This window comes from Lissotriton helveticus, chromosome 2_1 (genome assembly GCF_964261635.1).
Source record: "Lissotriton helveticus chromosome 2_1, aLisHel1.1, whole genome shotgun sequence".
Classification (NCBI taxonomy): Eukaryota; Metazoa; Chordata; class Amphibia; order Caudata; family Salamandridae; genus Lissotriton; species Lissotriton helveticus.
This window is the reverse complement of record NC_136059.1, coordinates 566,591,028-566,617,155: the sequence shown is the minus strand read 5'-3', so window position 1 is coordinate 566,617,155 and position 26,128 is coordinate 566,591,028. Positions and strand designations below refer to the sequence as shown.

The window sequence follows — 26,128 nt, the reverse complement described above, 5'->3', positions numbered from 1 at the left end:
TTTGAGGTATCAGGGAAGGGGCCCCACAGATGACATATAGGAGAGATTTCTGCCAATTAATACGAAACCCGGAGTATCTTCCATAAATGGCTAAGATGTCAAATACAGCAATAAGGGACCTTTTGGGGGATACAAGATATAGGAGTATGTCGTCCGCATATAAGGAGATACGATCTTCCCAATCCGCCAACCACCATAGACCACAGATCATTGCGTCCTTACTAATTCATGCCGCAAGGGGTTCGAGGGACAAAGCGAATAATAAGGGAGAGAGGGGGCATCCCTGACGAGTTCCTCGGCTAAGTATAAAGGTCTCGGATTTTTTGTTGTTCACTACTACCTGTACCATCGGAAAGCTGTACAGCAAGGACACCCACTGGCTGAAACCCGGTCTAAATCCAAACTTTGTGAACACAGCGAAGAGATAAGGCCATTCGATTGTGTTGAAAGCCATAGTGGCATCTAGGGAGACTGACTGCATCTTCACGGATAGTCGCGCCCTGCCCGAGACCCCATGGACTCTGCGCAGATTCAGAGCAGTGTTTCTCTTAGGCATAAACCCCGATTGATCTGGGTGTACCAGACCGCTTATTAACTTAATTATTTGCAAGCACTTTGGCTAGGATTTTAAGATCTGCATTAAGCAATGAAATAGGGTGGTAGGAGGCGCAGTCAGTTTTGGATTTCCCTTCCTTGTGTATTGTGACAATGGTTGCGATTCTTTGGTCCAGGGGCAGCGATCCCTGTTCTAGACTGTTTTCGAACATAGATTTCAGGTGTGGAGCTAATTTTTCCAGACGGACCTTGTAAAGCTCGATCGGGTGAGTGTTCGGGCCAAGAGCCTTGCCAGAGTGAAGCGCTCGAATTGCGGTCGCAATTTCGTCTGTGGTGAGGGCACTATACATGAAGGCCCGGTCACCGTCCGATAGCACTGGTAGGGAGATAAGAGTCCGCCTCGGTGTATGGCGCAACGGAGCTGTAGACTGTGTGAAAGTAAGTTGCATATTGATCAACTATGTCCTGGGGATCTGTTATGGGGAATCCCTCAGTGCTACTAAGTTCTGGGACAAGCCTGCTGGTGTGTTTTTTTTTTTATCCAACCAGGCGATTAATTTCCCCGCCTTATCCCCCAGTCATAGAGTCGGCCCAGTCTGTCCTGCCCAAGTAGTTTGGCATGGTCAGTGACCAGAGCCCCGTATTCGTCCTGGCGGAGGGTATGAAGAGCCTCAGGTGAGGGATCAGAATTAACGTCTTGCTCAAGACGATAAATCTCTTGCTCTACGTCAGAGATGTCTTTTAGTTTGTCTTTTTTAGATCCCGCTATTAGGGAGAGAGCTTGGCCCCGAACCACTGTTCTGAAGGCTTCCCATAATGTTTGCGGTGAGTCAACCGTATGGTCGTTCTCTAAAAGGTAATTGTCAGTGGATTTGATCAGATCTTTGCAAATTTTTGGGGTTTTTAGATACCAGGGATTGATTGGGGCAACGTGTCTAACCTGGGAGTGGTCAAGAACAATATGGACCCAAAGGGGGGAGTGGTCGGAAACGCCACTATCTAGATGCCGTATATCGTGGATATCTGTAACCTGTGGGGCAGGGACAACTATATAGTCCAAACGAGAGCGGCTGTTATGTGCCCCAGATTGGAAAGTGTGTTGGATCTTATCAGGGTGGTGCGTTCCCCAGCCATCCACTAACCCCATTGATTCTAAAAAGCTAGAAAAGGAGTGTGCAGTGTGAGGGATTGTGAAAGGGGGATGTCTGTAAAGTGCGCCAGATATTATGGAGTTGAAGTCACCGCCGAGCACAAGGTGCCCTTCAAGTAGTGCTAGCAGCACCGTGCGGAGGTCAGAAAATGTTGTGGCCTGTAACCCTGGAGGTGCATATACTGACATGAAAGTAATGGTACTGCCCTCCCAGGTGCCTGTATTATCAACATACCTGCCGCGGTCATCCACATAAGTGGACGTAGGTGAAAGGGGGAATGACTTCTTTTGCATGATGCCCACACCTCTGGAATTAGACGCGAAGCCGGCATGCACAACCATCGAGTAGCCCCATCTGTGCATAGCTTTACAAGTGTTACCAATGAGGTGAGTTTCCTGAAGCAACACAATGTCCGGCGACAATCTCATGACATATTGCAATACAATACTCCGCTTGATTTTGTCTCCCAATACGTTAACATTCCAACTTAAGATTTTAACTTCCTTATTACGCTGTACACCCATTGACCTGTATGCTGAGCATAGCACCAGCTTCTGTTACGGACTGGGACTGCACCATCGGGATAATTCAGAGAATAAAAAACCCAAAACCACAAAATAAATAAACAAAATACCCCAAACCAACAACCCCCATACTGCTGTCCTGCCCTCTGGGCTTAAAACTGCCCATCAAAAAACTTACAGAGTGCCTGTCTCCCTAAAACTTCAAAGGAAGAAAAAACAGGGGGGGGGGAGCAGTGGGCTCCGTGTCCTTGCCCTATATCACTATCACACCCTTATTGGACATTTAACATGAGACCATAGATAAGTCAGCAGTCCACTTTAAGTAAGACACAGATATCGCCCCTCCCCAACCCGCCCGCACCACTTGTTCCCTTTTTATCAAAAAAGGCTGCTATTATCCGAGACTCCATCTCAAGCCGGTCTACTGTCCGCATGGCCCCCCGGCTCCTCGCTCCGCTAGGTTTTTAGTTTCTTGGTAGTCAAGCCAGTCCGCAACTGCCTCTGGTCGATCAAAAATACACGTTCTTCCCTCCATCTCGACCCGGAGGCGTGCCGGGAACAGCATCGAGTATTTCAGGCTCCTCTCTCTCAGGTCGCGTTTAACGGACAGGAATGATCTCCTTTGCTTCTGCACCCTTTGTGTGAAGTCAGGGAAAAAGGAGTTGTCTGTTTTCATAGGGGAGGGGGGCACTGGCCCTAGAGTTTTGGAGGATCACGTCCCTGTCCCGGTAGGTTAAGACACGATCCAACATGGGTCGCGAGGGCACGCCCGGTTTGGGTCATCCGCCCGGGACCCTGTGAACTCGTTCTATCACAAAAAATTTACTGAGGCCCTTGGGTTGCAGGTGCTTGAGAATAAGGTCCTCAACAAATAGGTCCGGAGTTTGCCCCTCCAATTTCTCCGGAACTCCGAGGATGCGGAGATTGTTGCGGCAAAGTCGGCCTTCGTAGTCATCCAACTTGAGGTCTGTGAGATTCCGGGAGTCTTGTAGCTCCCGGACCTCCCTTTGCAACTGTGTGACATCACCCACTAGGCTAGTGGTGGTAATCTCCACCTGCTTCACCTTTTCGTTTAGTTTCCCCATGTCGGCCCTGATAAGATTAATGTCAATGGCTACCGAGTCCAAGGAGGTCTTGACACCTGTGATGGCCTCCATAACGTCATTAAAGGAAAGCTCCAGCTCCTCTTCCCCAGGGCTTCCTCGTGCGGTTTCCTCAGATGGACGGCCCCGCTGCTGGTCTTTGGACACCATGTACCGGTCCAGCTTGTTAGTTTGGACTGGCTTCAGTCCCCTGGTCCCGGATCCCTTAGCGCGTTCCATTGTAGTAGCCAAGGTGAGTCACAGATGGATGCAGGGTATCGGGAGTGGCCGGGTGAAGCAAGCTCTCGGCTCCAAGGAAGGTTTGATGTGGGTACCACAGAGTTTCGTACCAAAACCTGTGCACCACCAGGCTGGGGCCACAGAAGTTAGTCAGAACAAGGGGATCATGAGCCAAGAGGCATCCCCGAGCCCCGAAGGGTGAGTCTCACTGGACACTGGAACCACCAGCTACAGTCCAAGCCGCTCCCGATCCCACCAGCAAGAGAAGGCGCAGGGGGCCACCCGATCCTCAGGGTGTGGGGGCTCCTGGGGGAACAACAATGGGCAAAAGCAAAGGTTTCACCTGTGGAGCAGTGCCGCCACCATTGATCATTCCGCTGTTGGCGCACTACGTCTCGCCTTGAAGCAGTGTGCAAGTTGATGTCGCCAGTGCACCTCGGCGAGGTCACAGTCGCCGCTGTTGACGTTGTTCTTGGTGACCCCCCCACCCCCCTCAGGCAGGTGTGTGTGGAGCGCAGCGGCGCCGTATGGTCTCGGCGCCACCGCCGTGAAGCAGCAGGATGCTTGGGGCTGCTTTCCGGGAGATCAAGTACCATGGGTCCCGGCTTCAAGCTTCATTGAGGGCCGCAATACACAAAGGGCAATGGGAGTCAGCAATAACAAAGCAGGCAGAGGGAGGGATACCACCATCAGGGACGCACTGCCGGTATCAACTGCACTGTGGCCAGCGCGCCCTGCTTTCCAACAGCTGTGTTGTCGGACTGCACTAGCACATCAATTATGGGGCGGCGAACACCCCTGCTGCCTTGCGTAGAGGGAGCCCCGTTAGGAGCCACAGTCGTGCCAGGATAGTGGGGGGCGCTCTGGTTTGCGACATCACGGCGGGGTGATAAAGGGTCAAGCTGCCGTGTGTCTTGGATTCAGGTCCCGCCGCTGGCCGCAGCGGAGTGTGGGCGTGGGAGGTTGGCAACATGGGTAGGCGGGAGAGGCTACACTATCCGAGCTGCGCCGCCGCCATTTTGTGCCTTGCGGCCGGCACGCCCTACCTCGCTCCAGTCCTTGCACCTCTCACTCTCCCGAATAAGCCACTATGCCCGCACTGCGTCCCCCGCCGTCTCGGCTCTTCAGAGCCCTCTAAGAAATTGCCGGTAATGAAAATTTGTGGCGGCAGAGTGGAGCCGAGTGCCGCAGAGCGGAGCCGAGTGCCGCAGAGCGGAGCCGAGTGCCGCAGAGCGGAGCCGAGTGCCGCAGAGCGGAGCCGAGTGCCGCAGAGCGGAGCCGAGTGCCGCAGAGCGGAGCCGAGTGCCGCAGAGCGGAGCAGAGTGCCGCAGAGCGGAGCAGAGTGCCGCAGAGCGGAGCAGAGTGCCGCAGAGCGGAGCAGAGTGCCGCAGAGCGGAGCAGAGTGCCGCAGAGCGGAGCAGAGCAGAGCGGAGTGACACAGAGCGGAGTGACACAGAGCGGAGTGACACAGAGCGGAGTGACACAGAGCGGAGTGACACAGAGTGGAACAGAGGAGAGCATCCCAGAGTCGAGGGGCATAGAGTGGAGCAGCCTAGAGAGGTGCAGCGTGCCGTAGAATGTATTAGAGTGAAGTTGCACAATATTTGTATACAGAATTACTTACAACTTCATGTAATAGTTCTCCCAGTATTATGTTTAACTTTGCTCAGCATCAACAAGCTTCGGTGGTCGAGAGCTTTAGAAAGGATTTTAACATAACATCATACCATAACGCTACATGAAGGATCTAATACAAGGTTATCTGGGAAGTCTTCGTTAAAACAGCCTTCAAAGCAACTCAATGCGAGATATAGGCGTAAGTGGAGGGATTCGCTGCAGTGGGATTATACACAGGAAAAATGGTGAACTAAGCACTCTGAACTATACGTTATGTTAAAAATATTTATACCGCGCTCGGTCACCAAACGGTTTCATGGCGCATATACCACATTCAGTTTGTTCAGAAATTGTAGCCTAAGCAGGATGCACTCAGCCTCCATAACTGCTATACATCTCTGTTGCAGGAGTAGTGATTTCTTCATAGTTTCACTCAGTCATACTCGCCCTTCCAAACCAGTTCTATTGTTGGATGAGCACCATTTTCCATCATCCAACTCCACTTGCCGTTATGCATGCCAGGAGCTTCACTTTACGTACTCAATCAGGTCTTTAGCGTACCGTTTGCCACATGCTTAAAAAACAAACCAAAAAGTGTTATTGTATCGAAGGATTCCTTTTTGGGTCTCGCTGGCAATGCATCCGCAAGGATGCATGTGTCCAGCTGGAGACGTATAGCGATCAGTCTGGGGAGGAAGGAGGACAAGAGGGTGTGCGAGCTTTTTCTCCTGGATTCGTGTGCGCGAACGCGCACGTCGCGTCCCGCGCCGTACACATGCGCGCGCAGACAAACACTCGCTCACACACACACCCCCTCCCCCACAGTCACACACACGCACTCCAAGACACATACACACACACACACAGCCCGCCCCCCCCCGCACGCGCGCGCACACACATGCTGCTCCCCCCCCCCCCCCCCCGCAGCTCAGCAACCCACTCACCGGCTTCCTTCGTGCGGCGGCTCTCCTCAGCTGCAGGGCCCGGCAGCAGGACTCTTCTTCCCTCCTTCGGCACCGGGGCGCAGGGTAGGCTCCTGCCTGCTCCAGTGCTCCAAACAATCGCGGCTCATCCGTGGGAGGCGGGGTAGGCTCCCGCCCTCCTACTTCCTGTTTCCGCTTGTTGCGCCAGCCTGCCTGACTTCCTGGTCGCAGGTCGGCAGAGTGACGAGGATGTTTGATTTGCGGTATTTATTTATGCATTTTTATATAGCGCGGACTTTACCCGAAGGCGGTATTTATTTATTTATGTATTTATGCATTTTTATATAGCGCGGACTTTACCCGAAGGCGGTATTTATTTATTTATGTATTTATGCATTTTTATATAGCGCGGACTTTACCCGAAGGCGGTATTTATTTATTTATGTATTTATGCATTTTTATATAGCGCGGACTTTACCCGAAGGCGGTATTTATTTATTTATGTATTTATGCATTTTTATATAGCGCGGACTTTACCCGAAGGCGTCAGAGCGCTTCACATTAGGAACAGAAAGGAAACAATGAGAAACATTACAAAAGAACAGGTTGCAAAAACATACGTTACTTACATAAGGTAATAGTAATAATCGTGAGCAAACAAAATACTTGAGTAAAAATTGTGAGCAACCAGAATACATGGGTAGTAAAGGTAATAGTGCCAATCGTGAGCAAACAAAATACTTGAGTAAAAATTGTGAGCAACCAAAATACATGAGGTAGTCAAAAGTGCACAAGAGGAAATGAAAGTGACAAGTGTGCAGTTATAAGAGAAAACAGAGTATAATTAGAGGTATAGTCCTGCAATAAGTGCTAGACACTCAGGCTCAGGAACAAGCGTTACATGGGCAAGGTGGCACTTGTGCAAGTATCAAAGGCAAAGACATGTGAGAGGTAGCAGCCGTGTGTTGCAAGGGCAGAGTGGTGTGTGCATGTTACAAAAGGGCACCGAACACCAGTACATGGAAAATACTGCAAAAAGGCAGACCCTCCAATCACAGGCATACACTGGGAAGGCACTTCCATGGTCATGGAAAGTAGAAATTATCAGTAGTGGGAAGTCTTCCTCACAAATAGCAAGAGGACGTGAATTACTTTTGGAGGTGTCTCTGGAGGAGGAGAACTTTGAGGTCACTTTTGAAGGCCTGGGAGGAGGCGTTGGTCCGGATTTTTTGGTCCTCTCGCGGTTTGTAAATACAAAACATATTGCATTACAAATGCTATAGGTATCACATTTGCGAAAGTTATAACTATTGGCATTGTAAATGACGAAGCTATTAATTTAGCTATTTAAAAAAAAATAAACATAAATAAAAACTTTGCCATTTACAATACCAATAGCTCAAACTTTCCTAATGCGAGACCTATTGCATTGCAAATGCTTGTTGCTTCCAGGCGGTCCAATATGCTAGCCGATGTAATAAAATATGAACACTGGAGGAACCTGTTAACGGCTCACGTCACGTTTTGAGGCGGCAGGTAATCAACACAGCACACTTGCCTCTATTTACACACAATCCGGGCCAGCTGAGGCGTAGACACTGCTGAATGCCTTCTATCCGCCACAGTCACAGCAGGAATTCCCAATGGAAGGCGTCCATTAGAACCATCTCTCAGCTTGAGACGGTCTCTGGTGAGCAGTTAAACATGCTTACCATGATGATCCTGCCTCATTAAAATAACTCTTCCTTCGAGCGTTTAACCTTTAGCGACTCGGATGCTCTTTTATTTATTCCATTAAGTAGGTCAAGTATCAGTCACCTTCGCTCATTTTCGCAGAGCTAGCTTTAGTTTGCAAAAAAAAAAAAAAACATTTTGTTTGCGGTTTGTCTTAGTGTAGGCAAACACCTGCTGGGTGTCCCCTAGTGCTCGGACATCGTGGGAATAAATAAATAATTATCACATTCAAAGTTCAGCTATGAGAGATACACACATTGGCAGTTGGTAGGTGCAATGTCGCCGGCTGGAGCGAAACAGTGGGTTCGTCCCCTTTCTCACTGATCGGTACATTCACCTGTAGAGCCCAGCCGTGGATGCAGGACAGCAAGCAGTGGCAGCCCAGGGCGATCGGTACATTCACCTGTAGAGCCCAGCCATGGATGCAGGACAGCAAGCAGTGGCAGGACAGCAAGCAGTGGCAGCCCGAGGCGATCGGTACATTCACCTGTAGAGCCCAGCCATGGATGCAGGGCAGCAAGCCGTGGCAGCCCGGGGCGATCGGTACATTCACCTGTAGAGCCCAGCCATGGATGCAGGGCAGCAAGCCGTGGTAGCATGGGGCGATCGGTACATTCACCTGTAGAGCCTAGCCGTGGATGCAGGACAGCAAGGAGTGGCAGCATGAGGCGATCGGTACATTCACCTGTAGAGCCCAGCCATGGATGCAGGACAGCAAGCAGTGGCAGCCCGAGGCGATCGGTACATTCACCTGTAGAGCCCAGCCATGGATGCAGGACAGCAAGCAGTGGCAGCCCGAGGCGATCAGTACATTCACCTGTAGAGCCCAGCCATGGATGCAGGACAGCAAGCAGTGGCAGCCCGAGGCGATCGGTACATTCACCTGTAGAGCCCAGCCATGGATGCAGGGCAGCAAGCAGTGGCAGCCCGAGGCGATCGGTACATTCACCTGTAGAGCCCAGCCGTGGATGCAGGACAGCAAGCTGTGGCAGCATGAGGCGATCGGTACATTCACCTGTAGAGCCCAGCCGTGGATGCAGGACAGCATGCAGTGGCAGCCCAAGGCGATCGGTACATTCACCTGTAGTGCCCAGCCGTGGATGCAGGACAGCAAGCAGTGGCAGCCCGAGGCGATCGGTACATTCACCTGTAGAGCCCAGCCATGGATGCAGGACAGCAAGCAGTGGCAGCCCGAGGCGATCGGTGCATTCACCTGTAGAGCCTAGCCGTGGATGCAGGACAGCAAGCAGTGGCAGCCCGGGGCGATCGGTACATTCACCTGTAGAGCCCAGCCATGGATGCAGGACAGCAAGCAGTGGCAGCCCGGGGCGATCGGTACATTCACCTGTAGAGCCCAGCCATGGATGCAGGACAGCAAGCAGTGGCAGCCCGAGGCGATCGGTACATTCACCTGTAGAGCCCAGCCGTGGATGCAGGACAGCAAGCAGTGGCAGCCCGGGGCGATCGGTGCATTCACCTGTAGAGCCCAGCCGTGGATGCAGGACAGCAAGCAGTGGCAGCCCGGGGCGATCGGTACATTCACCTGTAGAGCCCAGCCATTGATGCAGGACAGCAAGCAGTGGCAGCCCGAGGCGATCGGTACATTCACCTGTAGAGCCCAGCCATGGATGCAGGACAGCAAGCAGTGGCAGGACAGCAAGCAGTGGCAGCCCGAGGCGATCGGTACATTCACCTGTAGAGCCCAGCCATGGATGCACGGCAGCAAGCCGTGGCAGCCCGGGGCGATCGGTACATTCACCTGTAGAGCCCAGCCATGGATGCAGGGCAGCAAGCCGTGGCAGCATGAGGCTATCGGTACATTCACCTGTAGAGACTAGCCGTGGATGCAGGACAGCAAGCAGTGGCAGCATGAGGCGATCGGTACATTCACCTGTAGAGCCCAGCCATGGATGCAGGACAGCAAGCAGTGGCAGCATGAGGCGATCGGTACATTCACCTGTAGAGCCCAGCCATGGATGCAGGACAGCAAGCAGTGGCAGCCCGGGGCGATCGGTACATTCACCTGTAGAGCCCAGCCGTGGATGCATGACAGCAAGCAGTGGCAGCCCGGGGCGATCGGTACATTCACCTCTAGAGCCCAGCCGTGGATGCAGGGCAGCAAGCAGTGGCAGCCCGAGGCGATCGGTACATTCACCTGTAGAGCCCAGCCGTGGATGCAGGACAGCAAGCAGTGGCAGCTCGAGGCGATCGGTACATTCACCTGTAGAGCCCAGCCGTGGATGCAGGACAGCAAGCAGTGGCAGCACGAGGTGATCGGTACATTCCTGTGTAGAGCCCAGCCGTGGATGCAGGACAGCAAGCAGTGGCAGCCCGAGGCGATCGGTACATTCACCTGTAGAGCCCAGCCATGGATGCAGGACAGCAAGCAGTGGCAGCCCGAGGCGATCGGTACATTCACCTGTAGAGCCCAGCCATGGATGCAGGACAGCAAGCAGTGGCAGCCCGAGGCGATCGGTACATTCACCTGTAGAGCCCAGCCATGGATGCAGGGCAGCAAGCATTGGCAGCCCGAGGTGATCGGTACATTCCCGTGTAGAGCCCAGCCGTGGATGCAGGACAGCAAGCAGTGGCAGCCCGAGGCGATCGGTACATTCACCTCTAGAGCCCAGCCGTGGATGCAGGACAGCAAGCAGTGGCAGCCCGAGGCGATCGGTACATTCATCTGTAGAGCCCAGCCATGGATGCAGGACAGCAAGCAGTGGCAGCCCGAGGCGATCGGTACATTCACCTGTAGAGCCCAGCCATGGATGCAGGGCAGCAAGCAGTGGCAGCCCGAGGCGATCGGTACATTCACCTGTAGAGCCCAGCCGTGGATGCAGGACAGCAAGCTGTGGCAGCATGAGGCGATCGGTGCATTCACCTGTAGAGCCTAGCCGTGGATGCAGGACAGCAAGCAGTGGCAGCCCGAGGCGATCGGTACATTCACCTGTAGAGCCCAGCCGTGGATGCAGGACAGCAAGCAGTGGCAGCCCGAGGCGATCGGTACATTCACCTGTAGAGCCCAGCCGTGGATGCAGGACAGCAAGCAGTGGCAGCCCGGGGCGATCGGTACATTCACCTGTAGAGCCCAGCCGTGGATGCAGGACAGCAAGCAGTGGCAGCCCGGGGCGATCGGTACATTCACCTGTAGAGCCCAGCCGTGGATGCAGGACAGCAAGCAGTGGCAGCCCGGGGCGATCGGTACATTCACCTGTAGAGCCCAGCCGTGGTTGCAGGACAGCAAGCATTGGCAGCCCGAGGGGATCGGTACATTCACCTGTAGAGCCCAGCCGTGGATGCAGGACAGCAAGCCGTGGCAGCATGAGGCGATCGGTACATTCACCTGTAGAGCCCAGCCATGGATGCAGGACAGCAAGCAGTGGCAGCCCGGGGCGATCGGTGCATTCACCTGTAGAGCCTAGCCGTGGATGCAGGACAGCAAGCAGTGGCAGCCCGAGGCGATCGGTACATTCACCTGTAGAGCCCAGCCATGGATGCAGGACAGCAAGCCGTGGCAGCATGAGGCGATCGGTACATTCACCTGTAGAGCCCAGCCATGGATGCAGGACAGCAAGCAGTGGCAGCCCGGGGCGATCGGTGCATTCACCTGTAGAGCCTAGCCGTGGATGCAGGACAGCAAGCCGTGGCAGCCCGAGGCGATCGGTACATCCACCTGTAGAGCCCAGCCATGGATGCAGGACAGCAAGCAGTGGCAGCCCGAGGCGATCGGTACATCCACCTGTAGAGCCCAGCCGTGGATGCAGGACAGCAAGCAGTGGCAGCCCGAGGCGATCGGTACATTCACCTGTAGTGCCCAGCCGTAGATGCAGGACAGCAAGCAGTGGCAGCCCGAGGCGATCGGTACATCCACCTGTAGAGCCCAGCCGTGGATGCAGGACAGCAAGCCGTGGCAGCCCGAGGCGATCGGTACATTCACCTGTAGAGCCTAGCCGTGGATGCAGGACAGCAAGCAGTGGCAGCCCGAGGCGATCGGTACATCCACCTGTAGAGCCCAGCCATGGATGCAGGACAGCAAGCCGTGGCAGCATGAGGCGATCGGTACATTCACCTGTAGAGCCCAGCCATGGATGCAGGACAGCAAGCAGTGGCAGCCCGAGGCGATCGGTACATTCCCCTGTAGAGCCCAGCCGTGGATGCAGGACAGCAAGCAGTGGCAGCCGGGGGCGATCGGTACATTCACCTGTAGAGCCCAGCCATGGATGCAGGACAGCAAGCAGTGGCAGCCCGAGGCGATCGGTACATCCACCTGTAGGGCCCAGCCGTGGATGCAGGACAGCAAGCAGTGGCAGCCCGAGGCGATCGGTACATTCACCTGTAGTGCCCAGCCGTAGATGCAGGACAGCAAGCAGTGGCAGCCCGAGGCGATCGGTACATCCACCTGTAGAGCCCAGCCGTGGATGCAGGACAGCAAGCCGTGGCAGCCCGAGGCGATCGGTACATTCACCTGTAGAGCCTAGCCGTGGATGCAGGACAGCAAGCAGTGGCAGCCCGAGGCGATCGGTACATCCACCTGTAGAGCCCAGCCATGGATGCAGGACAGCAAGCCGTGGCAGCATGAGGCGATCGGTACATTCACCTGTAGAGCCCAGCCATGGATGCAGGACAGCAAGCCGTGGCAGCATGAGGCGATCGGTACATTCGCCTGTAGAGCCCAGCCGTGGATGCAGGACAGCAAGCAGTGGCAGCCCGAGGCGATCGGTACATTCACCTGTAGAGCCCAGCCATGGATGCAGGACAGCAAGCAGTGGCAGCCCGGGGCGATCGGTACATTCACCTGTAGTGCCCAGCCGTGGATGCAGGACAGCAAGCCGTGGCAGCCCGAGGCGAGGCCTGTACAAGGACAGGAGAGCAGGTAAGCGTTCGACACACAGGCTTTCGATCACGGAGGTCTTGAACCTGGGAGGAATTCAAGCTCAGTGAAGCTCTGGTAGAGAAGTTGCCGACGGGGAGGATTTCAGGGTAGACTGACAGAGGTTTTTCTTGGGAGTAGTTAAACGCACGAACTACAGAGTACTTTGGTGCGTGCACTGCAGCTGTTTTTTGGACCGTGGTGAAATTACTAAGTCAGGTGGAACACCGCTAGAGCATTTCATCGGTGGTCACCAATGCACGCCACGACAGCTTCAACAGCCACAGGCAGGGCCACCTGGGAAGTAAAGTTACATGAATAACAGCTTCGATCACATCCCCATATTCACCCAAAAATCAAACGTATTTGAAGTTCTCGTTGACTTCTTTTTTTGCTAAGTTCCACGTGCCTCTTCTCTTACGTGCGAGCAATCCAGCTTTGTTCTTGGACAACAGACATCCCTCAGTGGACAGTACATTTACAGTTCGAGTTTGATCAGTGCGGGTTCAAGCACAGCAAGGGAAGGCGGACAAAGCACACTTCTGAAGTGTAGAAATACCGGATGGCACGTGCTGAAGCAGGCATCCAATCATGTACTCGATCACATGCCTGGCAGGCTTCCCAGGACTGACTGCCGACCTTACCCCACAGCCAAGTCTCATCTTCGCAGCACCAAGGCTTCCCAGGACTGACTGCCGACCTTACCCCACAGCCAAGTCTCATCTTCGCAGCACCAAGGCTTCCCAGGACTGACTGCCGACCTTACACCACAGCCAAGTCTCATCTTCGCAGCACCAAGGCTTCCCAGGACTGACTGCCGACCTTACACCACAGCCAAGTCTCATCTTCGCAGCACCAACAGCAGCCACGTGATGGGACTTCTTCAAACAGACGCCCACGAGCAAACCGCTGCATTCAAAAGCAGTTCTTCCTAGAAGCCTGTGCTGTCTTGACATGAAGATTTTAATGTACAAAGCAACTACATTTGTTTTTAGGGTCTAAAATTCGCTGGAGCATGGGGATAATATCACCAGCAAGGTTTACAAATATAGGATCCTTTTACAGAGAAAATGATTTTACTAATTTAAATGTGAGGGACCAGGCTAATCTTACTGCATCAACTGAAATAAGCTTTAAGCTTCTTTGCGTTTGGTGCTATGCCAATTCAGGCAAGACAGACATTAAAATTGTCGCATAATTTAAAAATTACCAATATTCTATACAAGCCAATCAAAAATTCCCCACATTTTTTAAAGAATCGCATACAAAATTCATAAAATTGTGTTCAACCACAAAAAACAAGCATTTGCAATGCAAAATATCTCGCATTACCGATAGTTTGAGGTATTGGCATTGCAAATAATAATGTAACGTCAATAGCTCATACTTTCAGTAATGCAAGACCTAGTGCATTATAAATGCTTGCGTAGTGAGCCAGAAACCAGCATTGTATGTCTCAGTGCAGTACCACTAGCTGCTCAGAGGTCCCTTGTGAACAAGGCACCAGCACTGCATGTCTAGGTGCAGTACTGCAAGTTGCTCCTAGGGGTCCCTAGTAAGCAAGGCACCAGCACTGCATGCCTCAATACAGTACCGCAAGCCGCTCCTAGAGGTCCCTAGTGAGCAAAGCTTAGGCAGTGCATGTGTAGGTGCAGTACAGCAAGCTGCTCCCAGAGGTCCCATGTGAGCAAGGCAACAGCACTGATTGTCTGCAAAGTTGGAGTTATGGCATTATAAAGCCACCATTTACAATGGACAGGAGCCAATTAAAAAGGTGGGCGGAGCTTTATGCCAGTATCCTGAGTACCACATATCTCAAAGAGACCTAAAAAATATTGCCACCAAATTAAAAATTTCATCATACTAACATGTAACAAGAGGTCACAAGCAAAACCATATCATGCGGTTAGTCAGTCTATCATTAACTGCCAAAGGGTAAATAGCATTTCGAGTTTTAAGTGTTTTAAGTGCAGCAAATTGTGCAATACAAGTACAATGCAGCATAATATGTAAAGTGCTGTTATTTCATTAACATGTCATAAAATCCTTCCATGCTGGAAATTAGATGGCTAAGGGCAATCGACAACAGTTGAAATGAAAAGTGCTATAGATTCTATATGTTTAGCATAGTCAATAGTACTATGTACCAAATCATTAGGAAGGTTTCAACTAACTAAGCTGCTCATCTAGCATCAAAAGAAGTTCATAGACACCATAAAACCCAATAATATTTCATTAGAACCAAACAGTAAATAGAAGCAATACTTTAACCCCTTCCATGCGGCCGCGGTAGTGCATCACGGCTGGGGTTCGTCATCAGCATGGAAGGGGTTAAAAGACAGGTCAGTGGAGAGGCATTATGTTATTTCAGAGTGAAGCGGGTCAATTTGGATCGTTCAAGACATTGGAAGCAGGTAGGCAGACAAAATCATCCGTGTCCTTCTGCGGTGGTGCATGCTAGAACATTCTGACCTTACAGGGCACTGTAATCACTAAGCTCTGATTGATCCAGTTGAAAACGTTGTCAATTATCTTGGCTACTCAGGCTACGAATTTAATGCGGACCATGATCTTGGCTACTGACTGACTCAGCAAATATAGGTTATCTCATTTAGTCTAACACCCTTTCCCTTCTTTTGATGCACACATGAAAAAGGTTTACCTTTATTTCATCTTATTCACTGTATGATCACCACACGTACCTCGTTGTCTCATTTTTTTTGTATTGTATTTACTATCAATTTACAATATACAGATATTATGATTACATGGCGTTCAACTGTGTTTGATTTATTATCTAACAATAATCAATTTTCGGTCTACATTATATGATGATTGAAAATGCTTTTATAAATCATTGAGATTTTTGACAAATCACTATCGCCATCAAACAAATTTCAAATATGTAACGGGCTCTGGCACCACTGGACAGGGTAAGGGTTATGCTAAACTAAAATAAACAAAAATAAAATCATCATCATATCTTTAAGTGTTCTATTCACTATATGCAAAACAAACAATTGATGGACGGAATGCTGGACAATGCAAACATTCACACCGAGTCACAAAGATCTGGGTTTAATCCATCATTCTTTTGCTCACCACACCACCCCAGTTTTGACCCAACCATATGCAAATCAGTCTTGACCCTGTTCCTTGTGGGAACAGTCCAGCCCGAACTGCCAAGCCAGTCCCTCCCTGGACCGTAAACAAGCATCCTGGGACCGAGTTCAGGGCATCACCCTTCATCAGCCAGCCAGGCTAGCTTGAATCCAGTGGTGTAGAGAGCATGGGACCCACGTCTGGGCATACCCATCCCACTTAGGGCGACATATGCAAAGAAACAATGGATTTAGGCCCAGATCTCTGTACTAGTGTGAATGTATCACATTGTTCTGCATTCTGTCCATCAATTGTTCTTTTTGCTTCTATTCACTATAGCCACTAATGTAGCTATGTATAGCCTTTACTAAAACAGCATTTCTAATAAAAATGCAATTGATTTTGCTGTGAAGAGTGAAACACTGAACTCTGCTAAAGAGATGGTGCACAAGTTATGTTATGAAAAGCGGAGGTCTTAGCTGCCACTGACTTGATGGTTCCCATACTTAATGATGGCACCTCATTAGAACAAATAGGGATGATTCATGACTCCCTTTTTAACAAAATCAAAACCTTTTTTAATAAACCTGTAAAGGGGAGAAATAATGGCCCAGCTCAAAGGAACAAATGGTACAACAAAGCTTGTCGTGTTGCCCATAGTTCCTTGTTAGCTGCAATTAAATCTAAGTCTGTCACGGACATAAGATTAGCTAGGGTTAATTATAAGAAAATCCTCAAAGAAGCTAAAATAAACTGGGACGAACAGCGCTGGTTGGATCTATACCAAGCTAGCACCTCTTCTAATCAACAAAAATTTTGGGAGGTTGTGAGATGGGGAGGATCTGGGGACCCGATAGTTCCTGTAAACCACGTGCCTGCCGAACAATGGGTCAAGCACTATGCGACGCAGTTTAGTACTCCGGAACGGATCTCCCTACCCAGGGAAGATGCCAGTGTGCAGACTGCAGAGCTTTTGCCTGATCACATTGTTTTCACTGAAATAGAAGCCGTTGCTGCTTTAAAACAAGTTCAGAATGGCAAAGCCCCTGGCATGGACTGCGTCCCAGCAGATCTTTTTAAGTACGATCAAGTGCATTGGGTCCTATACATAACTACCCTAGCAAATGCAATAGCAAGAGGTACCAGCATCCCAAACTCGTGGAAAGGGGCAGAGATCCTGCCCGTGTACAAAAAAGGGGATAAAACTGATGCGGGAAACTATCGTCCCATCAGTCTTATCGACGCCTTACAAAAGGTAGTGGCCAGAATGCTACTAGGGAAAATCGAATCATGGATGACAGAAGCTGACATTTTGTCTCCAATGCAGGCTGGCTTTAGGGCAAACATTAGCACTGTAGACCAAATATTAAGATTTGTGATGATTTATTGGAAAACTGTGCTACTGGGGGGTGGCACGATATTCGCTGCATTTGTAGATCTCAAATCAGCGTTTGATTTGGTCCCCAGAGGGAAGATGTGGGCTGCTTTGAGAAGGATGGGTGTTCCATCTGCGCTACTTGAACTGACCATCAGATTGCACGAGGGGAACTTCGCTAGAGTGAGATGGGGTCGTCAGGGCCAGGTTACTGAATCCTTCCCCGTGACTCGTGGAGTGAGACAGGGCTGTGTCCTGGCCCCCACTCTCTTTATACTCTTTATTAATCAGGTGGTTAAGTTCCTGTCAGCTATCCCTACCGACGCCCCATCATTGGGTGGGACCAAATTTCCCCTTTTAATTTTCGCAGACGACACACTTATACTGGCCAAAACACAGAAGGGTCTACAGGCAGCTATAAATAAATTTGTGGACTTCTGTAACGAGAATGATTTAGAAATTAATATTAATAAGACCAAATTCATGGTGTTGACAAAGAAAAAACCATTGAGGGGCCATGTCACGATGAACGGGTCTAGCTTGGAGCAGGTTGAAGTAATGACATACCTTGGTGTAACAATGGATTACAGGCTACGCTGGAAAGAGCAAATAGCGGCGCTTAGTCTGAAATTTGCTCGTTTGTCCGGCTGTTTAGTGAAGGAGCAGCGGTGTTCTTTGACTAAAAGAGTTTTGCCCGCTCTTAAAATTTACAATGCTAAAATCAGATCAGCAATATTATATGGGGCTGATATTTGGGGTAGTGTGGATTTGGCTGTCCTTGACAGGATCCAGAACAAATTTCTCCGTAATTTAGTTAATCTTCCTTCCTCAACACCTGTATTACCACTCCTGATGGACATGGGCTTTTATTCTATAAAACATCAAGCTCAGTACAGGATGGTGGCGTTATGGAGACGCATTTGGTCTACCCCGGATCTTGCCATGTTTGCTCAAGAATTACAGGACGTTAGAAAGCAACCAGGGGCAGCTGAAATATTATGGTTTAAGTTAATCAGAAATACTCTCACTGGAATGGGCCTTCCCCTGTTATGGTCAGATCCGGGCTCCCATATCTTTCCCTCAAAGAAAGATTTTAAACTACTCTTTTGGTCCATGGTGAAAGAAGAACACGTTGCTCTCTCGGAGAAACCGAATCTGACTGGCCTGTTTCTGCTTTTCAAAGCAGTTCCTCATACTGAGATCTACTGGGATGTAATTCCTAAAACCTTAGACAGGAAACTCTACCACCAGTTTCGTCTAGGTACACTGCCACTAAGGGATTTCACTAGTGGCTGGTTGAAATCGGAGTCATCCCTCTGTCCTTGCTGTATTGGACACAAAGAAACAATAGGTCACTTTTTGTTTGTATGTACTGCTTACTATGAACCACGCCATAAGTGGTTAAAGCCCATCTGTAACAGATTAAAGACCAGGGTGAGCAAGGAAGCTTTATTTATCTTAAAAACTAACACTTCCGAATGGCTATCCATTGGACTAGCAAAATTCCTTGGATGGGCCTGGTTAATAAGGATCAAGTCAGTTCGCAGTACTCATAGTTTAATTTCAACCTGAAATACCATAGAGCATGTTAATTTATCATCTTTCGACCAGTATTGTCGTTGTGTTTATAATCAAATGTAAGGAAAAATCACTTTTTCTCAGTTGTCTTTATATGTATATTTAATTGTGGTTTTTAACTAAATTCTTTTGTCTAATTATAAATATTAATGACTATGTTATTTTGATTGTATGTAAATATTTTGTCTTTTATGAAGAAATTTCGAAAATAAAGACGTTAAAAACTGAACTGAAAAGCCTTCTAAAACTCTCAAGTGTTACTTTAAAATGTATTTTGAAAGATGCCGTCTGTTGGCTAGAACCTCTTTAGTTTATAAAGCAGCCATCTCCTTTAGTCCCAAACTCCAGCAGCGTCAACAAGCTCCATAAACTCAATATTGTACGGAATCAGAAAACATATCACCATAAAGACAAAACTACATATCTCAAAAGTCTTTGTTTCATATAGCCTGAGCCCACTAATTAGAGCCTTTTTTCCCCCCATATCACTGTCCACTTCTCCTGCGAGTTTCTCTTTTCTTCCTGCAGTTAACTTCTGCATTCTGTGCTGTTTTTTACCTCCCTTGCTCCATCACCACTTCATTTTTATGTTTCGCCTGCACAGCACTTGCGCTGTGCTTGAGAAATCTGTTGTAATTAGTAAATCTTAAAAGGAGGTTTTTATTAGTTCCCCGCCAAATTACTGTGTTCATTCGCTTTTGTGTGGAACTTTTTGATGTTAACTTCCCCTGGCTGCAAGCATTTACAATACTTCTCCTAAATCTGTTCACACTGTTTAAGCCCCATCCACTGTCAAGATAAGACCTCTTCCCACGGTAAAAATGCAGACAGCTTCTAACAGTATGCTGAAATGCTTGCTTTTTAGGTTTCGACCTGGCGAGGGGCACGCAGTGCCACTCCCAGATCGAAAACTATTGTCTACAGTAGGGATGTCGGCACCGCCTCTGCCTCTCATTGGCTAGCTCCATAAATGGAGGCTAGCCATTGGGAGACAGAGGCTGTCAATCGCGCTTTCTCTCGAAAACGCGATTCGGGGGCGTTTCTGGTGCTTTTTTTAAGCCCCGCCCCTTTGTCCCTGGCCACGCTGCGATTGGCTGCCGGCCCGGGACACCCCCGTGACGTCATTCCCGGGCCGCGCTGTGATTGGCTGCCGGCCCGGGACACCCCCGTGACGTCAGCCAATCACAGCGCGGCCCGGGACCGGACTTGTTTTGTTATGCCATTATGTACTCGCGTAGCATTGCGAGCTGTAAAAACTATGTTTGCTTTCCAATTGAGGACTAGATAGGAGTTATGGCAAGAGTAATATAGATCTGTCACTGTCAGTTTAATTACTTCATTTATAAATTTTGCACAAAAACGCTGAGCGCACAACCATGTGAGCGCGAATAATAAGACTTCAAAGTAGATCGGAAGTGTGCAATTATTATCCATAGCAATCGCGGCATAAGATGATGTGCCCTGTCCCATTAATAATCTCTGTGAGAGACGCGATACGTCACACTGTTCCGACGTATATAAAACTCGCAGAAACAGTGGAGGAAATGTTTACATGGCGGCAAACTGAAACGTAGACGCTGCACGCTATCTGTGCAAGGAGATACAGGAGCAATAGAGGTAAGGGCTGACACTTATAGCGGCATGTCCTTTTTATAGCTCGCAGGCAAAATAGTGGTGTTTAGGGAGGTATTTTTACCATCTCCGCATTTTCTGAGTCTGCCGAGGCTGTATCCGGTTTCCGGCAACTTAGTTTGAACTAGTGATGGGGCAAGCATTGCAATGAAACGATAACGGGCCATTCTGCTCTTTAATCCGCATGGGTTATGCTTGTTTCTTTTTTGAATTCCGTGACTTCTTGTCTTGTCTATTCCGTTATACAGAAGGACTACAAGTCCCCGAAGTCAAAGGGGAAAACATGATTGGACCAAGACAGCATCCATGGACCTCGGAAACTTAGCACTACGCCTCGCATTTTCTCCTATGTCCTCCATGCCGCGTCTTTCTTTTGCCCCGTACTTCCGTTCTCACAGAAGCGACCTTCAGTATCCTTGGCCCCTCTTCTCCTCCCCCCCCCTTTCTCTCGCAGTGGTGCTCTCTCGCCTAGAATGTATTTTCCACACTAGGCAGCTGCATGGAGATTAGCCCTAACCCGAAGCCCCCCCCGGCGAGGAGCGCCGTGAACCGAGCAGCTGACGCAAAGCCATCTCCAAGGCACCGCTCAAGACAGTAAATGCCCCCACTACCCCGCCACCCCCTCGCAGCAGGCACTGACCGGGCCGAAGCAGCTTCTCCTGGGGTGCAAGGGATCTTCTTATTATTGTGCGATGGAGGGGCCGCCCCCACCACCATCGTCACCCCTCCCAACGCGCCTCCTCCCACCCGTGTGTCCCCACCCTCCTCCTCCTCGTGCCTCCTCCCACATCTCCCCCGTCAACACAGAATACTACAATACGTTATGTTTAGCGCATCTGTGTAGCGATTTCTCGCCATTCAAAGCGCTTTCGGACTATGGATGTCATTTGCGATCTTGGAATCAAAAGTTGTTTGCTTATATTGTATTGGGTTGTGCCAGTGCAGGGCATTAAGTGGGATGAAAAAAGCGGAGGGTTTCTGAAAGAAATGTGGTGTTTGTAATTAAGGGCGAGGCTCAAACACTTAAACTATATTTCTGTGAGTTAGCTATCTATTTTTGCGTTTTTATGTAGCGCGTACTTTACCCAGAGATGTCAGAGAGCTTTATAATCGAGCGAAGTAAGTTACATAAGGTAGCATGGTAGTAGGCATAACTACTATTACACGGGTGTGACAGATACAGATTAAACGTTACATATTCACTCACGATTACATATTGAGGAAAGGTGGTGTGATTAGGGTTACATAAATACATCATTTCAAAATTGAGACATAGGCTCCTAGTAGTATATCACCCAACTGGTATTTAGTTTCCTTACTGAACTTTCTCTTATTTCCTCTCGATATATAACACATCAACTGACATACACCTAAAACCATTCAGGACTAACTGCATTTTCAATGGTTATTAGCTGTTTAGCATAAATAAGTAACAACAATGATATTGTTGTAAATAATTATAAAAATGCTCAATTCTGAAACTCCGAATTAAATATTACTGAGGCCTGTGGAGGGGGTAGTTGTCTTCAGAGTGCCTCAATCACTCCCATTATGATCAATGCCCATTTTCTCTCCACATCTCGTCCCTCTGTTCTGCTTGTTAGCTCCTAGTACGGGGTCCTGGAGCTATAATGCATGACAAATGCATTTTAGTAAAGTGGTGTGATCACCAGCACAAACAAGCACTGGCGTTGTCAATAGGTTTCGCATTTGGAAAGTTGGAGCTATTGGTTTTGTAAATGACATTTTATATTTATATATTGTAATTGACAATGTCAATAACGATATATAAATATAAAACGTCATTTACAAAACCAATAGCTCCAACTTTCCAAATGCGAAACCTATTGGCAACGCCAGTGCTTGTTATTACTTAGTTGTGTAAAGCAGATGCTTTAGCCTTAGAACGTTTGTGGCATTTCATATGTATGCCTCAGTACCTTTCTTTGAACTTTGTAGGCATTATCTGATTGATTTTGTCTACATAATCTATTTGGTCATTATAATCAAACTCTAAATGTTGCAATAAACATTCCCCATTACAAATAAAGTTAATATACAAGAGCTATGCTATATTTTACTACTATTTTACTACTAAAAGTGGGGAGGCAAAAGTTTCTCCTATACACTGCTAAACTTTGGAACTCCTCCCTGTCCTCTTGCCTGAAAAACAAACATAATCGGATTCAATTCAGGAAGCGCTGAAAGATCTGGTTGTACTAGCAAAATTATTCTTGTAACAACTGTCTTCTGGTGTGTCCAGCGCCTAGACACCTCCGGGTTATGTCGTGCTTTATAAATGCCTCATTTCATTGTAACAGGCAGCCGCAAGTGCAGTTAACTTGCAGACAATAGGGTCATGATTTGAATGGTGCAGCAGGTGCAGTGGCACCTGAGCCAAAAGCTCTAGGGACCCCACTAGACCCAGATTATTGTTAACATTTGTAACCTAACAGACATCCACAAGTGCAGTTACCCTGCAGACAACAGGGTCATGATTTTAGTGGTGCAGCAGGTGCAGTGACACCAGGGCCAAAAGCTCTAGGCACCCCAATAAACACCTAATATTGCTATACTTAACTACTATACAGAAAGTCACAATTGCAGTTACCTTGCAATTAAAAGGGGCTTGATTTAAATGGTGCAGCAGGCGAAGTGGCACTGGGACCAAAAGTTGTCATAACTCCTATAAACACCAAATATTTTTATATTTTACTACTAAACAGGCAGTCACAAATGCAGTTATCCTGCAGGCACTAGGGGCATGGGTTGAATGGTGCAGTACTCTATTGTCTGATCTACCTATGCTGAGAGCTTCCGAAAAGTAGCTTCTCCATTAAGATGAATGTAATGTATGAATGTAATCCTTTATGAATGATAGACTGGAGCAAAGGATGCAGGTAGAATCCAGGAAGCAAACAGTTCATTTTTCAAGAGATCTGCCAGTCAGGTTCCACTCATATCTTATTTGGGTAACCAAAAGGGAACACCTTTTTGTCCTAACCAGACTGCAGTTGGGCATAGTTCATCAACTGGTTGCCTTTCCTGATATAAACAAATGTCCTACAAGTATGACCCCCCGCCAGCCTGTGTTTAGGAAGCTGGTGGGGATTCATCCTGACCTTTTGCTGGAAGAGAACCAGGGAGTTGACAAGCTCAGATGAATCAGGAATTTCCAATGAGAAACTCAGATCAAGCATCTCTTGGAACCTATCCATTCCAATGAAATGCCCTAGCTAGACGGACTCACGCAGCTCTTAAATACTCTAGGGATTTAAATATACTACAGCCGGACGATTTACACCACCCCCAGGTGCTTGAAATTGGTCTCTCCAGGACAAAGTTGCCCTTTATGTGGCTCATAGGACTAGAAAATCCCTCGATAAGGAGGTTAGGGGTCATTTACAGGCTGAGCATCCTCACCAGTTTTTGAAGGGAAGTTCGCCCAGTCTCCCAAAATATACAGCAAGATGGCAATCTTTCGGTCAAAGTTCCTCAAGGACCCTAAAAAGCTGCTCAATATTTAAGGCTCTCTCCCATCAATGCAATGTTCAGGAGCCTCATTTCACTGGACATTGTCAAGATGGGTGCAGTGGGCAGTTTGCTATTAGGGCAATGTCAACTGTCCAAATCCTCAATGAAGGAGATCTTCAGGCCAAAACGTTTCGAGTGAATGGTCAAGGAAGGAGGCACTTGTCTGGCTGTATGCTCTTCCCAAGTCTCAAAGAGATTGCAGCCACTCAGAAGAACAGACCAGTTATAGTACCAGGCAAAGTCTGGCACGTTCTTCTCCTTCAGAGGGACAGCCTCACTAGTTTGTGTGGCAAGATCTATTCCAAGGCTTTAGACTTCCTAGGTCTCTCTTTTATGGCTAACAATTGATTTCTCTAAAGATGAAAGGTAGAAGAAGCAGAGCGAATCAAGAAGCCCAGGAAGGGAATGGACTGGTGGAGAACTACATCTGACTGCTCTTGGAAGCCCCACCTGGTGCTTTAACTGGAAGGGAATCTGCTGTCCTCCATTCAGGCAATCGTCCGAAGTCCTCCCCATTAACGAGTGCTGCAGAGATTGAGGGCCGTCCATCTTCAGAGAGGACAGGGACACTTTGATCTGAACTCCCTTCTGGCAGGTGCCAGAACATTACTCCAGTGAAGATAAGTCCAAATGGAGGCCTTGAACGGGAAATTAGTTTTCTGGAATGCAGCTCATCTAATTAGAGTTGGACGCCCGCTGATCCAGTTTGAGTACTCACTGTGGAGACGTCAGCAAGAGGAAAGTGGAAAAATGTAGGTATACATCAAATATCTTGAGCTGTTGGCAAGATTCTTCACAATAAAATGACTGGAGAAGGAGCATGTAACCTGCTACATCCTGTTGAAGTACAAATTTGCTGCGATCTGCGATGTCCAGGATGTTGGCTTAGTTGAGCAAAGTTTTTTTAAATTCCTGCCTAAAAAGGGAGATTTAATTGATGGTCGAACACCTCCTAGGGCCTTCCAATGTATTGGGAGATTGGAATTTCAGGTACCTGGAAAATTCAAGTAACCAAAACCTGACCCCATTCGTCTTCCAAAAGCCAATGGTCAAGTAGGAGCCTTGCACAATCGATCTTTGCCTAGCGTCTGAATCATCAGTTGGAGAAATATTTCAGATGGTGCCGGAAATGGAGGTTTAGTGAGAATGCATTTCGCCAGGATTGGGGTAGGAGTTGAATTCCCGCCAAATGCCAGGATCACAAGTATACTGACCAACGGAGGAGAGAAGGAGGAGAGGTGACCATGTTGAGCCCCCTTGCAGAGGGCCAACGTATGGTTTCCAGTTCCTCCTAAACTTCATGGGATTTTCTGATCCTTCTCTCTCCACAATCTGAATATTCACACAGGCTGTAAGGAACTGTTGCACTAACTGATCTAGTAAGTTTCTCTCTACCTAATGGTGTCAAGGATTTCAGGAGCGCTGATAGCTCGCAGGCCTTTAGAGACAGACTGACAGGCTTATTCATAGAGCCGAGGCAGACCGTTCCATTAAGTGATACAGATCAGTCTGGAGAAGGTAGTCTAGTCGGTGATTGTAACAAGTCCTGGTTGCCGTGGGGGACTGACTTGTCCACGCAGTGAATTTACTTACACAGGTTTCTGAGAAATGTTGGGCTTTCAGATCAGTGAATGCTGCAGGATCTGCGGGAATTCCACTGATTTGAAAGTTACTGAGGGGCAGTCTTATCTAGAGTCTCAAAGTCCAAGTATTCTTTCCTTTGAGACTTGTTTCTCAACCGTTTCTGGTACTGGTCATCTAAGGAGTATCTCTCCATGACGGAACTATCAGCAATCATCACAATGCAGCTTTGCCTCATTTCTTGCAGTAGACTATAAGATGGCAGTGCCCTAGATTTGAAAGGCACAATTATTACCCTGGATGAGATAACGTTTGCTAGACCAAGCAAGTGCAACTCCAGACCCATGTCCAATCTAGCCCTTTCTTACTCCTAAAACCCTGTTTCATCAGTTACCCACTTGGCTTTAGTATCAACTGATGTCCCACTCTTCCAGTGTTGTATGGTATAAGGATTTTTTCCTCGGACTCCAAGTGATTGGCAGTACACAGTACTCCGAGAACAAAATAGTGTTTATGAAAGACTGTTGAGGTTGCAGGAACATAGAAATAAAGGTGACTGTTGTATAATTTTCAGCTCTGTGTCGTTATCAGAAATGTAATGTCCATACTTTGGAAAGAGTTCCTAAGCCA

The 26,128-nt window shown here is 48.7% G+C and overlaps 1 protein-coding gene across 2 annotated transcripts in view; it reads right to left on the bottom strand.

Annotated features, from left to right (window-relative positions):
- Positions 1-26,128, bottom strand: part of CERT1 (ceramide transporter 1) — a 911,140-nt gene that overhangs the window by 616,584 nt on the left and 268,428 nt on the right. The window lies entirely within an intron of this gene.